Genomic DNA, 14,144 nt, shown 5'->3' with positions numbered 1-14,144 from the left:
CATGATCCTCTCATATCCCTTTTGCCAATCACCTGTCCAGCTCTTGGCTCCATCCCTCCCCCTCCTGTCTTCTCCTATCATTTTGGATCTCCCCCTCCCCCTCCCACTTTCAAATCTCTTACTAGCCCTTCCTTCAGTTAGTCCTGACGAAGGGTCTCGGCCCGAAAAGTCGACTGTACCTCTTCCTAGAGATGCTGCCTGGCCTGCTGCGTTCACCAGCAATTTTTATGCGTGTTGCTTGAAATTCCAGCATCTGCAGATTTCCTCATGTTTGAGCTTTAGAAGACATTGGTCAGAGTACATTTGGAGTGTTGTGACCAGTTTGAGGCCCTTTACTTAAGAAAGGATGTTCTGGAGTTGAAGCGGGTGCAGAAACTCACACAATCACATGTAAACTCACATGAAAGGGTTAACAAAGGGTTTGTTGACTCTGGCTCTGTACTCTCTCAAGTTCAGAAGAATGAAGAGAGATCTCATTGAAACTTACTGAATACCAAAAGGCCTACAGAGACTGGATGTGGAGAGGATGGTTCCAATAGTGGGAGAGTCTAGGACCAGAGGGCGCAGACTCAGAATACAAGGAACTCCTTTTAGAACAGAGATGATGATGATGAATCTCTTTAACCAAAAGGTGGAGAATCTGTGGAATTCATTGCCATGGATAGCAGTGCAGGCCAAGTCTCTGGGTATATTTAACATAAAGGTTGATAGGTTCTTGATGAGAAAATGGTGACGTGGCAGTGTGGTGGTTAGCACAATGCTTTACAGTACGAGTGACCGGGGTTCAATTCCCACTGCTGCCTGAAAGGAGTTTGTACGTTCTCCCCTGTGCTCCAGTTTCCTCCCACAAACCAAAGACATACCAGTTGGTAGGTTAGCTGGTCATTGTAAATTGTCCCGTGATTTGGTAGCATTAAATCGAGGGATTGCTGGGTGGCGCAGCTCCAAGGGCAAGAATTGGCCTATTTCCTGCTGTGCCTCAATAAATAAATAAAATAAATGTGTCAAAGGTTACAGGGAGAAGGCAGGAGGGAGAATAAATGGGGCATGATTGAATGGGGGGCAGACTCAATGGGCCCAATGGCTTAATTCTACTCCCATGCCTTATGGTCTGATGGTCTAGTGGCAATTAGGGATGAGCAATAAATGCAAGACCAACATCTTGGTCTTGTAAAATGAATAATAGGTGTTAGATTCTTGTGTTTTATTGTTGCCAAGAGGCTCATTAGCCGGAGTTGAACTTCACCACAGGTGCTCTGTGCTCGACGGTTACATATTCATTACTACTTAAAAATCTGTAACCTCCACAGTCACCACTGAGCAATTCAGTGCCCTGAAGCAACTTTGTCGGCAGTGGCTGCGATTTACTTCCCCTCCTTCTCTCCAGTATGCTGATAAATCTAACAGCTATATGTCAGGAAATTTGTGAGCGCTTATGTTCTTGCAGGAATTTCTGAGACTCGCTGCTCAACTTCGAGTAAATCACGTCCACTGTCCCTGTTCCCTGTTCCCTGTTCTAGGGTGTACTTGCTATGCACTATATAAAGCTGATCAGGCCGTGTCGTCGCTGACAATGCCTCGAATAAACTTCATTGGCTGAAAAGTACTTTGGGATGTTTTCAGGCCCTGAAAGGTGTTGTGTTTTGTTGAGCACCTGCGCTCCACCCGCAAAAAGCGGAATTTCCCAGAGGCCAACCATTTCAATTCCTATCCCCATTCCCATTCCATCATGTCGGTCCATGGGCTCCTCTACTGCCACGATGACACCATTCTCAGGATGAAGGAGCAACATCTCATATTCCATCTAGGTAGCCTCCAACCTGATGGCATAAACATCAATTTCTACTACTTCCAAGGATGTTTTCCCCTCCCCCTTCCCTCTTCTTCATTTCCCCTCTCTGGCCTCTTACCTCTTTTCCTCATCTGCCTATCACCTCAACCTACTTCTCCTCTTCCTTCCCTTTCTCCCATGATCCACTCTCCTCTCCTAGCAGATTCTTTCTTCTCCAGCACTTTGTCCTTTCAACTTATCATCTCCCAACTTCTTATACCCCCCTTCCCTCTCCTGCTTGGCTTTATCCTATCACCTTCTAGCTTGTACTCTTCCCTCTCCCCCCACCTTCCCATTCTGGCTTCTCCCCCTTCCTTTCCAGTCCTGATGAAGAGTCTCGGCCTGAAACGTCGACTGTTTATTCCTCTCCATAGGTGCTGCCTGGCCTGCTGGGTTCCTCCAGCACTGTGGGGGTGCGAAGCTCCATGTAAATTATATTTTAGTTATTTAGAGATCCAGCACGGTGACAGGCCCTTCCGGCCTAACAAACTCGCGCTGCCCAATTACACCCATGTAACCAATTAACTTACTAACCAGTGCATCTTTGTACTGTGGGAGGAAACCAGAGCACCCTGGGAAGCCCACGTGGTCATGGGGAGAAGGTACAATCTCTTTACAGGCAGCAGCAGGAACTGAACCCAGATTGCTGGTGCTGTGATAGCTTTACACTAACGGCTACGCTATCGTGCCTCCTTAAATTGTCATAAAACATTCTGTGTGATGTTTTAAATCTCTGTACACAAATTGAGTGTTAAGTGGTAACCCTATAGAACGTAGAGCACAGAATACAGAACATAGTTCTGGCCCTTCGGCCCACAATATTGTGCTGAGCTATATAAACATACTCCATATCATCCTTCCCTCCTACACACCCCATAACTCTCCATTTTCCTTGCATCCTTGTGCGTTTCTAGGAGTCTCTTAAATGTCCTTATTGTTCTCAGTCTCCACCACCACACCCAGGTCTTACCACTCTCCTTGTGAAAAAACCTACCTCTGTCATCTCCCCTAAACTTTCTTCCACTCATCTTGAATAGATGTCCTCTGATGCTGGCCATTGCTGCCCTGGGTAAAAGGTGCTGGCTGTCTATTCTGTCCATGTCTCTCATAAACTGATACACCTCTGTCAAGTCGATTCAAGTCGATTCAAGCCCCCATCTGCCCCAAAGAAAAAAGCCATTACCTGCCCAACCTTTCCTCATAATATAGGTCGTGTAGCCCAGGCAGCACCCTGGTAAATCTCCTCTGCAATCTCCCTAAAGCTTCCATATCCTTCCTATGATGAGGTGACCTGAAGTGAACACAATTCCATTGTGTTCCATGTATTGTAATGTAATGGAGAGAGAAGATCAACGATCAAGGGTCAACTTTATTCACCATACACTTTGACATTCTTTAGGAATTTGCTGTTGTGTGTTGGCACAACATGGAACAAAACACAACATTCAACAATGATACAGAATTAGATAAAACATACAGTTAGAGGTTAAAGTACAGATATGGAATAAAATGTGCAAAAATACATAAATGCCAGCATGTGTTTACAATGTAAACAGTGGTTTAAAGTGTTTACAGTGCAGTGCAGTGACTGAACTCATAGATAGAGGGAGTGGGGAGGGGTCTAACTAGAATGATTGATCAGATTGACTGCCTGTTGTGAAGTTTTTGTTTAAATAGTCTATACTATTTTCCAGAAGGGAGCTTTTGGAAATGGCACTTTGCAGGGTGAGTATGAGTCTGCAATGATTTTTCCCGCCCACTTCTTTGACTTGGACATACACTTTACAGTATCAGCGACCCAGGTCCAATTCCTGCCACTGCCTGCAAAGAGTTTGTATGTTCTCCCTGTGACCATGTGGGTTCCCTCCGGGTGCTCTGGTTTCCTCCCACAGTCCAAAGACCTACCGGTTGGTAAGTTGATTGGTCATTGTAAATTCTCCCATGATTTGGCTAGGATAAAATTGTGGGTTGCAGGGCAGCATAGCATGAAGGGCGTATTCTGTGCAGTATCTCAATCAACGTTTGAATGAATGAATGAATGAATGAATGAATGAATGAATAGATAAATAAATAAATAAACAAATAGGTAGGTAGGTAGATAAATAAATAAATAAATAGGTAGCTAGATAGACAGACAGACAGATAGATAGATAGATAGATAGATAGATAGATAGATAGATAGATAGATAGATAGGTAGGTAAATAAATAAATAAATAAATAGGTAGGTAGGCAGATAAATAAATAAATAGATAGATAGATAGATAGATAGATAGATAAATAAATAAATAAGGAGAAAAAGTTCTGCAGTGATAATAGACTGCAGCCAATGACTTTTTCTGTTGACCTGTCAGTTCGCTGTGGTTTTTGCATATTGTAGAGAGGATACTGCACCAAACCAGACAGTAATGGTTGATGTGAGAATTTCACCAGTATGTTCTGGGAGAATGAAATTTTACCAGCTGTCACTGTTAGTTAGTAAAGAGAGAGGGTGTGATCTACAATCGACACAGAACTATGTCGTTTAAATGTTATTTTGTATTCATTTTATGAAATATACAGTAAATGGTTACTGATACCTTTCCCACAGTTCCTTGTGAAACTGGTACATTGCTAGCTTGGTGGTGGAGGGTGCTGATGCTTTTTGCTGAAGTAAGTGGGGGAGCAGAGGGCTGTTGCTTTGCTGCTGCGTAGGAGGGGTGAATGGGGGGCTTTGGGGTTCTAATGTTTTTACTGTCACTCTTCTGTTTTCATGGTTGTCTGCGAAGAACAAGAATTTCAGGTTGTATATTCTATACATTTCTCTGATATTAAATGAAACTTCTGAACTATTGAACTATTAAAATGGAGAAACGCAATGGAAGTCAGAGCCCGAGGGCCAAAGCCTGGAATCTGGATACTGGGGGCCCAGAGGCTTGGGGCTTAGAGGACTCTCTGTCTGAGAGGGTGGGTGGGGAAAGAGGCTTGTTTGCTGGAGCTGTTTTGGCGTCTGTTGTATTCCGAGTGGTTCTGCCGGGCATCAAGGGCAAGCTATGTTGGGCCGGAATGTGCAGCGATACTCATGGGTGTGTCAGCTGTTAATACAAACGATGCATTTCTCTGTACGTTTCAATATACGTGTGATAAATAAATCTGAATCCGAAAAGCAGAACTAGCTTCAGGACCGTGTCACAAATCAACAGTTAAAGTCAAAGTAATTTTATTATCAAAGTGCGAACATGTCGCCTTGAGATTCATTATCCTGAGGGCATGAAGAGTAGGTATAAAGAAACACACTGAAAAACTACACACAAAGACAGACAAACAACCAATGCGTAAAAGAAGACAAACTCTGCAAATACAAAAAAAACAAAATAATAAATAATGAATAATACTGAGAACATGATTTGCAGAGTCGTTGAAAGTCAGTGCGTAGGTTGTAGAGTGATCTTAGTTTGGAGTGAAGTTATCCATGATGGTAACTGTTCCTTTGCCACCCCACCCAAGGCTCCTGCACCTCCTTCATGATGGCAGCAGCGAGAAGTTAAAAAGCAATACAAAACTGGTAGAAAATTCTGTAGAGTAGGGTATCAATTCTTACAGCCTGGTGCCTGGTGATCACCCACGCTCTAAAATTCTCTTTCGTAGCAAAGGAAGATTTCTCTGCCATCTGTTTATATTAACCTCCTTGCGAAAGACAACATGACTATAAACTGCACAGTGATGACAGTTCCTTTTCACACGGTGCCTATTAGTTCAAATGAACCATTGTGTGAAACCATGAGTACAATAGACTGGTACCTCACTGTCAACATCTGTGGTATCGTTTATGCGGTGAATCTTTACCGACAATGGCAATGAAGCAAACACGTGTACCACTTCGTTCTGGGATGTTGATTTACCAACTCTGCCACCAGTATATCGGAAAAGCACCAAAAGGACTTTAATGTACCATGGACAGCTAGTGCTTGCTACTAATCACAGTCACTGCCGTCCACCATCACTGCAGGACTTGGATGTTTCCAGGACAAAGAAGTGGGCAGGAAAAATCACTGTGGACTCTACCCACCCTGCAAACTGCCTTTTCCAAAAACTCCCTTCTGGAAAGCGTTATAAAACAAAATTTCACACCATCTTAAAAGTTTCTACCCCCAGGCAGTTAATCTGATCGACCACTCTACTTAGTTAGCACCCCTCCACCTCCTCCATCTATTACCCTGATCTCTGCACTGTAAACACTTTGAACCATTTTTATAATGCTCTTTATAATATAAATACATGCTGGTATTTATGCACATTTTATCCACCATCTGTCCTTTAACCTCGCACTTTGTTTTTTTTTCCGTATGTTATTATTTATTTTTTATAATTGTTGAATGTTGTTGTTTTTTGTAGCGTGTTGCGACCTGACTAACACACCACGGCAAATTCCAAATCCATGCAAGTGCGTGTGGCGAATAAAGTTGATCCTTGATTCTGGATTCTAATAATCTGGAGGCATAGACTGATGACAGAACTGAATCCACAGCCTGCAGACTCAATTTCAAGGACTCTACAACTCACGTTCTCAGTATTACTGATTTATTTGTTTGCACAGTTCTCTTTACACGTTGGTTGTCAATCTTTGCTTGTGCATAGCTTTTCATAAATTCTATTGTATTTCTTTATTTTTTTGTAAATGTCTGCAAGAAAATGAATCTCAAGATGGTATATATTTACAGATATGTGCTTTGACAATAAATTTATTTTACTTTTACTTAGAGATACAACATGGAACAGGCCCTTCTGGTCCCTCGAGCCACACCACCCAGCAACCCACCAATTTAACCCATGTGACAATTTACAATGACCAATTAACCTACTAACAGGTACGTCTTTGGATTATGGGAGGAAAACAGGGCACCCGGGGGGAAACTCACATTACCTCGACTTTGACGTTGAGGGACTTGGACTCAAATTAGCCATAGAATTTAAATTCAGTTAATGAGCTGGAAATTAAAAGAAGTTTGAGAATAGACGACTGTGAAAGTGAAACCTATTGTTTGAAATGTTTCAAAACTCGCTAAGTTCTGGGAGGGCGCCAGAAAACAGTCGACGTAAACTCTCTTGTTCAAAAAGGGAGGAAAACAATAGGCGGGAGTTTATATATCTATTGCTGGCAAGACGCTTCAGTCAATAATCAAAGAAGAAATGATTAATCATTTAGGAAAGCTAAATATACTTAACCAATATACTTAACCCTTATCAATAAGGTTTTATTAAAGATGAATCATGTCTGACAAACTTGCACAAATTGTTTGAGGATATGACAGGTAAAGTTGTTAAAGGGGAATCTGTAAATATTGTGTACTTGGACTTCCCAAAGGCATTTGACAAAGTGTCACATAACAGTCTGGTACCTACATTAAGAGCCCAAGGTATCAGAGGAAGTATGTTGGCATGGATTAAAAGCCAGCTGTCACGTAGAGAACAGAGCGCTGGACTAAATGGGTCCTTTTCAGGCTGGAGGGAGAGTCTAGTCCATGAATTAGAGAGAGTTTAGCAGTGAAAAGACACAAGTGACTGCAGCTGCTGGAAATCCAGAGCAACACACAAAAAAGCTGGAGGGAAATGGACTGTCAGTGTTTCAAGATGAAACCTTTCATCAGGACTGGAAGAAAGATGGTAGGTTGCCTGTATAAAAAGGTGGGTGTGGGGTGGGGGGGGGAGTGTTCTTTCTATGAAGTGGGTGGGTTTCCTCCAAGTGCTTCTGTTTCCTCCCACATTCCTAAGATGTACCAGTTGGTAAGTTAATTGGTCATTGTGAAAAATTGTGATTAGGCTCGGGTTGAAAATTGGGGCAAGGGTTGGTGAGCGACAGGTGGATCTAGGTGAGGAGAGGTGATGGGCAGGTGAGGGAGGGGGAGAGAGTAGGAATGATGTTAGAAGCTGGCGATGATAGGTGGAAGTGACCAAGGGCCGAAGAATGTGAGGTCATCAACTCTCCTCTTCCTTCTTTCACGAGAGAAAACACCCAGTAGATGCCAATGTGCCTGCACAAGGTCTATTTCCCTCCATTCCCTACTCACTCATGCATCTGTCTATATGTTTCTTAAACATTACTATCGTCCCTGCTTCACCACTTGCTCTAACACACATTGCAGGCACCCACCACTCTCTGTGTAATAATCCAGCCCTCTGCTGCTCTCTGTGTGGAGTTACCTCCTGATACTTGGCTTAACCAAAGTCAATTAAACTTCAATGCTTTGAGAAGTAGGAACAGGAATCACATGGTCTCATGAGCCTGCTTCCTTCAGTAAGATTTGACCGTTCTGAATTTGGCCTCAGGTCTGTTTTTCAGCCTTAAGTCCCACTGTGTCTCTCAGTGGAATTTCATGGGATGGCATGTCGCAGTTGCACAAAACTTTAGTTAGACTGCACTGAGAGTATTGAATGTAGCTCTAGCTGCCAGGTTACTGGAACATAATGGGTGACAGTGTTTCAAGAAATAAAATACTATGCAAAAATCTCAGGTACATATACACAGCTAGGGTGACTAACACTTTTGCACAGTACTGTATTTGTCAACATGGAGCAGAGAGCGAGTTTGTCAATCTGGCGGGAGCAAATGGTGAGAGTGGAGCACCACTGGAGGGGTGTAGGACAGATGGCAGAGGAGTGCCAGGGGCAGGGGGTGGCATGGGTGCAGACACACCCAGCCTTGAGACACCAGGCAGTGTAATTTGATTCCAAACAATTGGTTTATTGATCATTACAGAATGTCTCCCTAGTGCTTCCTGCTCTCTCCCTGCCCCCTTCCCACTCTCAAGCCACAATAGAGACCTACATCAGAATCAGCTTTATCATTCTCATATACGTTATGACGTTTCATATATGTTTCGTTGTATAGAGAGGAAGTGCAGCGGCTGGTGGATTGGTGTGAGAACAACAACCTAAGCCTCGACATTGGAGAAGACAAAGGAAATCATTGCAACACACATCAAAGTTGCTGGTGAATGCAGCAGGCCAGGCAGCATCTCTAGGAAGAGGTACAGTCAACGTTTCAGGCCTAAACCCTTTGTCAGGACTCAAAGGAAATCATTGTGGACTGTAGGAAGTTCAGACAAACCATCCCCCTCTGCAAATTCATGGCTCCTCCGTACAGAGTTAAGTGCATCAAGTTCCTGGGAGTTCACATCACGGATAGCCTCACCTGGTCCCTTAGTATCACCTCCCTGAACAAGAAGGCATAGCAGCACCTCCACCTGCCAGGAAGATTATGGAAAGCAAAGCTCCCAACCCTCATCTTAACTGCATTTTACAGGAGCACCATTGAGAGTGTCCTGACAAGTTGCATCTCCATCTGGTATGGGAGCAGTCGAGCATCAGACCTGAAGTCCCTTGTGAGAACAGCTGGGGGGATCATAAGGGTCTACCTACTAACTATCGGGGACATTTTATCAGGAGCGTGGCATATGCAGGGCCCTTAGAGTTACTAAGGATCCCACCCATCCATCCAGCATCTTCTTTGACTTTCTACCATCAGGCAAGAGGCTACAATACATAAATACAAGAACGGTCAGGATGAGAAACAATTTCTTCACCCAGGCCATTAAGATTCTGAACTCCCTGATGCATTGTATTCAAAGTGTCGCTGGTTAACCTGCTCCGTACTTTACAATATTTAATATTAATGCACTTTAGTTTGTTATTTATGTGTGGTTCATCTGTAGGTTTTATCCTTACCTTCATAAGTTACCGTGTTTTATGTGTATTACCGTGCTTTACATGCTGGTTTGGAGAAACATTGTCTCATTTCATTATATATTATATGGTTATATATGTTATATACACGTATATAGTTAAATGCCAATAAACTTGACTTGAATTGACTTGAAATTTGTTTTTTTTTGTGGCAGCAATATAGTGCAATACACAAAATTACTACAGTGCTGTATGAAAATCGTAGGCCCCCTGGCTATGAATAGTATATGTGCCTAAGATTTTTGCTCAGAACTACATACATACAAAGGGTCCTGGCCCGAAACGTCGGCTGTACCTCTTCCTATATATGCTGCCTGGCCTGCTGCGTTCACCAGCATTTTTTGTGTGTGTTGCTTGAATTTCCAGCATCTGCAGATTTCCTCATGTCTGCTTTTAAATTCCTCCACTGTCTTTTTCCCCTCTATCACTCTTGGCAAAGTTGTTGGGCAGGTACATGGATAGAAAAAGTTTAGAAAGATATGGTTTAAACACTTGTAAATAGGACTAACTTGGGTAGACATCTTGGTTGGCATGGACCAGTAGGCCAAAAGGCCTGTTTCTATGTGCATGTGTCTTTGAATCTAAGTATTTGTTGTCTGTGGAACCTTATTTGAGAAGGACCATCAAAAGGATATCTCCAGTGATTAAAAGATAAATTGTAAGAGCAAATATTGGAAACATAACCTTCAGGCTAGGGGATAAATTCAGCTTGGAGCAAAACAAAACAGGGACGAGAACCTCATTGATGACGATAGGAAACAAAACGGGTGAAGAATCAAATGGGCTGCTCGTTTGAGATAGCATCAAAGGGTCTTTTACCATGCCCCACCCTTCACCTGGTTCAACATTAGATTCACTGACAGCAAGGTAAAAATACCCTGTAAGAAGATGTCGCAAGTATCCACAAACCAGAGCATAACGCCTTTACAGATGACCGGTGGGCTCAGAATTTCATCTGTCAAGTACAGCAAAGCAGATATTGCATGATTGGGGTTATAATTTCAAAAATAAAGAACTAGCACCTGCCTTTTTCACCCAATCCCAAGGCCTCTCATGGACAGAGTACCATAACCCCCAAACACTGGTACTTCCCTGCCATAGGGTTTCACCTTTCATATCTCCAATGCCCAGTACTAGAAGACTATCATTTACTGCGGTGAATTGTCACCCAGTGGAAGTGGCCATGGGTTTAGCTCCTTTGCATAGTGTTAAATGCAATGGTACATCTTTCAAAGGCCTTTTTTTTAAACCACAATGGTGTTCGTAGCCCATTCGAATGATGAAAACAATACCCATTCGCTGGCTGTACATTCTTCTTCCTGTTGTGCATCCATTTAGAGATGCAATAGACTGTGTAAACTGCCTTCAAAACCAGAAACTCCTGTCAACAAACCACTATATTGTAACATCTGTAGCTTGACACTGCAGCTGTCCAAACATTGGATGTATACCTGGTCTCCAGATAGCCAACTGTTTATTCTTGGTACACACAGCCATTCTCAGACATTTCATCGCCCTCTTTTCTTTCCCATCCTGTTGCCTATCCCATCAACCAGTGCAAAGAGGGCACTTTAAAAGAAAAACAACTTTCATCTCGGAAGCGTTTGGACTGGGGCTGCTCTCTCTGTGCCTTTAACCCCCAGAAAATGACGATGAAGCTGTGAGAGCAGTGCCCACACAGGAACACACACACACACACACACACACACACACACACACACACACACACACACACACACACACACACTCACACACACACACACATGCACACACACTCACACACTCACACTCACACTCACACGCACACATGCACACACACTCACACACACACACAAACACTCACTCACACACATAAACACTCATACACACACACTCACACACATACACCACACACTCACACACACACATACACACACACTCACACACACAAACACACACATACACACTCACACACACACCACACACACACACACACACACATACACACACACTCTCTCTCACACACACACAAACACTCACACACACACACACACACACACATACACAAACACACACACACATACACACATACACAAACACACACACACACAAACACTCACACACACAAACACACACACAAAAACTCACACACTCACACACATACACAAACACACTCACACACAAACACTCACACACACAAACACACACACACACTCACATACACACACATACACACACACTCACACACACACACACTCACACACACAAGAACACACACACATACACACACTCTCTCACACACACACAAACACTCACACACACACATACACAAACACACACACACATACACACATACACAAACACACTCACACACACACACACACACAAACACACACACACACACACACACTCACATACACACACATACACATACACAAACACTCACATACATACACACACACAAACACACTCACACACACAAGAACACACACATACACACAGAGCTCTGATATCAGAAGTCTACCCTTCTGCACAGCGTGAAGAAAAATCTCTGTGGTTTCTTGTCCCGATGGGTAAGGTTGCACAAGTGAATAATAAGAAGGCAGATTAGGCCGTTAGAAGGAAGACAGAAGCTGGCTTGTACTCTAATTGCCTGCATAATCCCATTCTTGAACTCACTTCAGACTGGACAGTGCTTGGCTGAGGCGTTTTAGCTGTGGATGTGTGCAGTCTTGACTTGCCTGTGATAGGTGGCAGGCCAATCTATCCGTTACCTTGGATAAGTGTTGTCACAGAAATGTTTGACACCTCAAAGATGAAGCACAGGAGTTTAAGATGTTTTTTCCTTTCTTAATGAAATAAAGGTTTCCAGATGCCCATATATTTAATGCTTTCAGTGTGATTTTTGTTCTCAAACAAGCCAGGATGTTTCTAATTTATTCTAAGGATAGCAAGATTCATGAGGTTTTTACTTACTTATTTACATTTTCACTTTAAACAGTTGCAGAAATAATTTAAAAGAAGGCAATTATTATTAGAGCATGGAGTTATTTTGATGATAATAATATATTAGGTTAGATCTTCATTTGACTGATGTTTTTCCTCCCTTTTTCATACCTCTTCAGAATTTTATTTTCTTTGAAGTCAGGAGGGATACAATCAGCATGGGGTTTGGTGCCTCTTGTTTTACACCATCAGCCAAATCTAAGATTAAACGCAAAGCCTGGAAGAAATAGGAATTTCTTTTAACCGTTGGTTACAGTGTTTCACTGGACATCTTTCAATTACCTTCCCCAGCAAGGTGACCAGAAGATTTCACACCCTGCTCCTGAGATTCCAGCACTGCTCCTTCACTGCAGAACTGAGGGATCACTGCAGTACCTCTGGAGTCAGAGTCTCATAGAACACTGCAGCACAGAAACATCTAGTCCATGACCAACTATTGATCTGCCTAGTCCCAGCGACCTGCACTCAGAACACAGCCCTCTGTACCTTTCCCATCCACGTACTTAACAAAATTTCTTTTAAATGCTAAAATTAAACCCACATCCACCACTTCCACTGGCAGCTCGTTACACACTCTCACCAACTTGCGAATGAAGAAATATATGTACTTTGATAATAAATTTACTTTGACCTCTAGTTCTAGTCCTGCCCAACCTCAGTGGAAGAAGACTGCTTGCATTTACTGTATCTATACCCTTCAAAATTCTGTATACTGTTAAACCTCTCTCTACTGTTAACCGGAAGCTCCAACCGCTCTCTTGTGTGGCTGTCACAATTCCCATGGCACCACTTTGAAGCAGTTCTCCACTAATTGTCCTTCAAGCAATATAGTGGTACAATTTTGAGAACCATCATCATTAAGTAACAGCTGATTTGATCACAATTACTGTTCCTTCTTAGTTGCTCAGGTGCACGGCCGCGCAGTTACTGAAATACACCCACGCACATAGCCCTTGTTGCCAAGCATTATATATTTTATATAATGTTAATACAGTCATTTTGAAGTTATGTTAATATAATTTTGAAATTATGCTAATTTTTTTGGAAATCTATACTAATAAAACTGTAAAATACGTAATTAATTATGTTAATAAATAATCCATAAATTTCCTAAATAATAAACGTACCACAACCTTTACTTTGTAACATTTTAGAGCTTCAACATATTTACATTGTAAGTGATTCAAACTACAACACTGTTACAAATAGTAACAATAAACACAGAATGGAGGTTGGTAGCTCATTGCTAAAAAACGCTGGCTGACTGAAAGCCAATGCCATCTAGTCGAAACATTTTATTTTTACCTTGTGCCTATAAGTTGTGTTTTCATTTCCATAGATGCTGCCTGACCGGTTGAATTCCTCCAGTATTTTGTGTGAGTTGTTTTAGAAACACAGAAACATAGAAAACCTACAGCACAATACAGGCCCTTCGGTCCACAAAGCTGTGCCGAACATGTACTTACTTTAGAAATTACCTAGGGTTACCCATAGCCCTCTATTTTTCTGAGCTCCATGTACCTATCCAGGAGTCTCTTAAAAGACCCTATCATATCCGCTTCCACCACCATCGCCGGCAGCCCATTCCAGGCACTCATCACTCTCTGC

The 14,144-nt window shown here is 42.5% G+C and overlaps 1 protein-coding gene and 1 long non-coding RNA gene across 2 annotated transcripts in view; one reads left to right on the top strand and one right to left on the bottom strand.

Annotated features, from left to right (window-relative positions):
* LOC134360111 (uncharacterized) overlaps nucleotides 1-9,650 on the top strand; it is a 39,181-nt gene extending 29,531 nt beyond the window's left edge. The window contains exons 2-3 of the long non-coding RNA XR_010021255.1: nucleotides 6,570-6,676; nucleotides 8,698-9,650. This is a non-coding gene — a long non-coding RNA (uncharacterized LOC134360111). The remainder of the gene's footprint in view (nucleotides 1-6,569; nucleotides 6,677-8,697) is intronic.
* LOC134360110 (LIM/homeobox protein LMX-1.2-like) overlaps nucleotides 1-14,144 on the bottom strand; it is a 264,136-nt gene that overhangs the window by 64,597 nt on the left and 185,395 nt on the right. The gene's annotated exons all lie outside the window — the stretch shown is intronic.

The sequence above is a fragment of the Mobula hypostoma genome, chromosome 21 (assembly GCF_963921235.1).
Source record: "Mobula hypostoma chromosome 21, sMobHyp1.1, whole genome shotgun sequence".
NCBI lineage: Eukaryota > Metazoa > Chordata > Chondrichthyes > Myliobatiformes > Myliobatidae > Mobula > Mobula hypostoma.
Note: the sequence above shows the minus strand (reverse complement) of the source record. Positions and strands in the feature narration are given on the sequence as shown.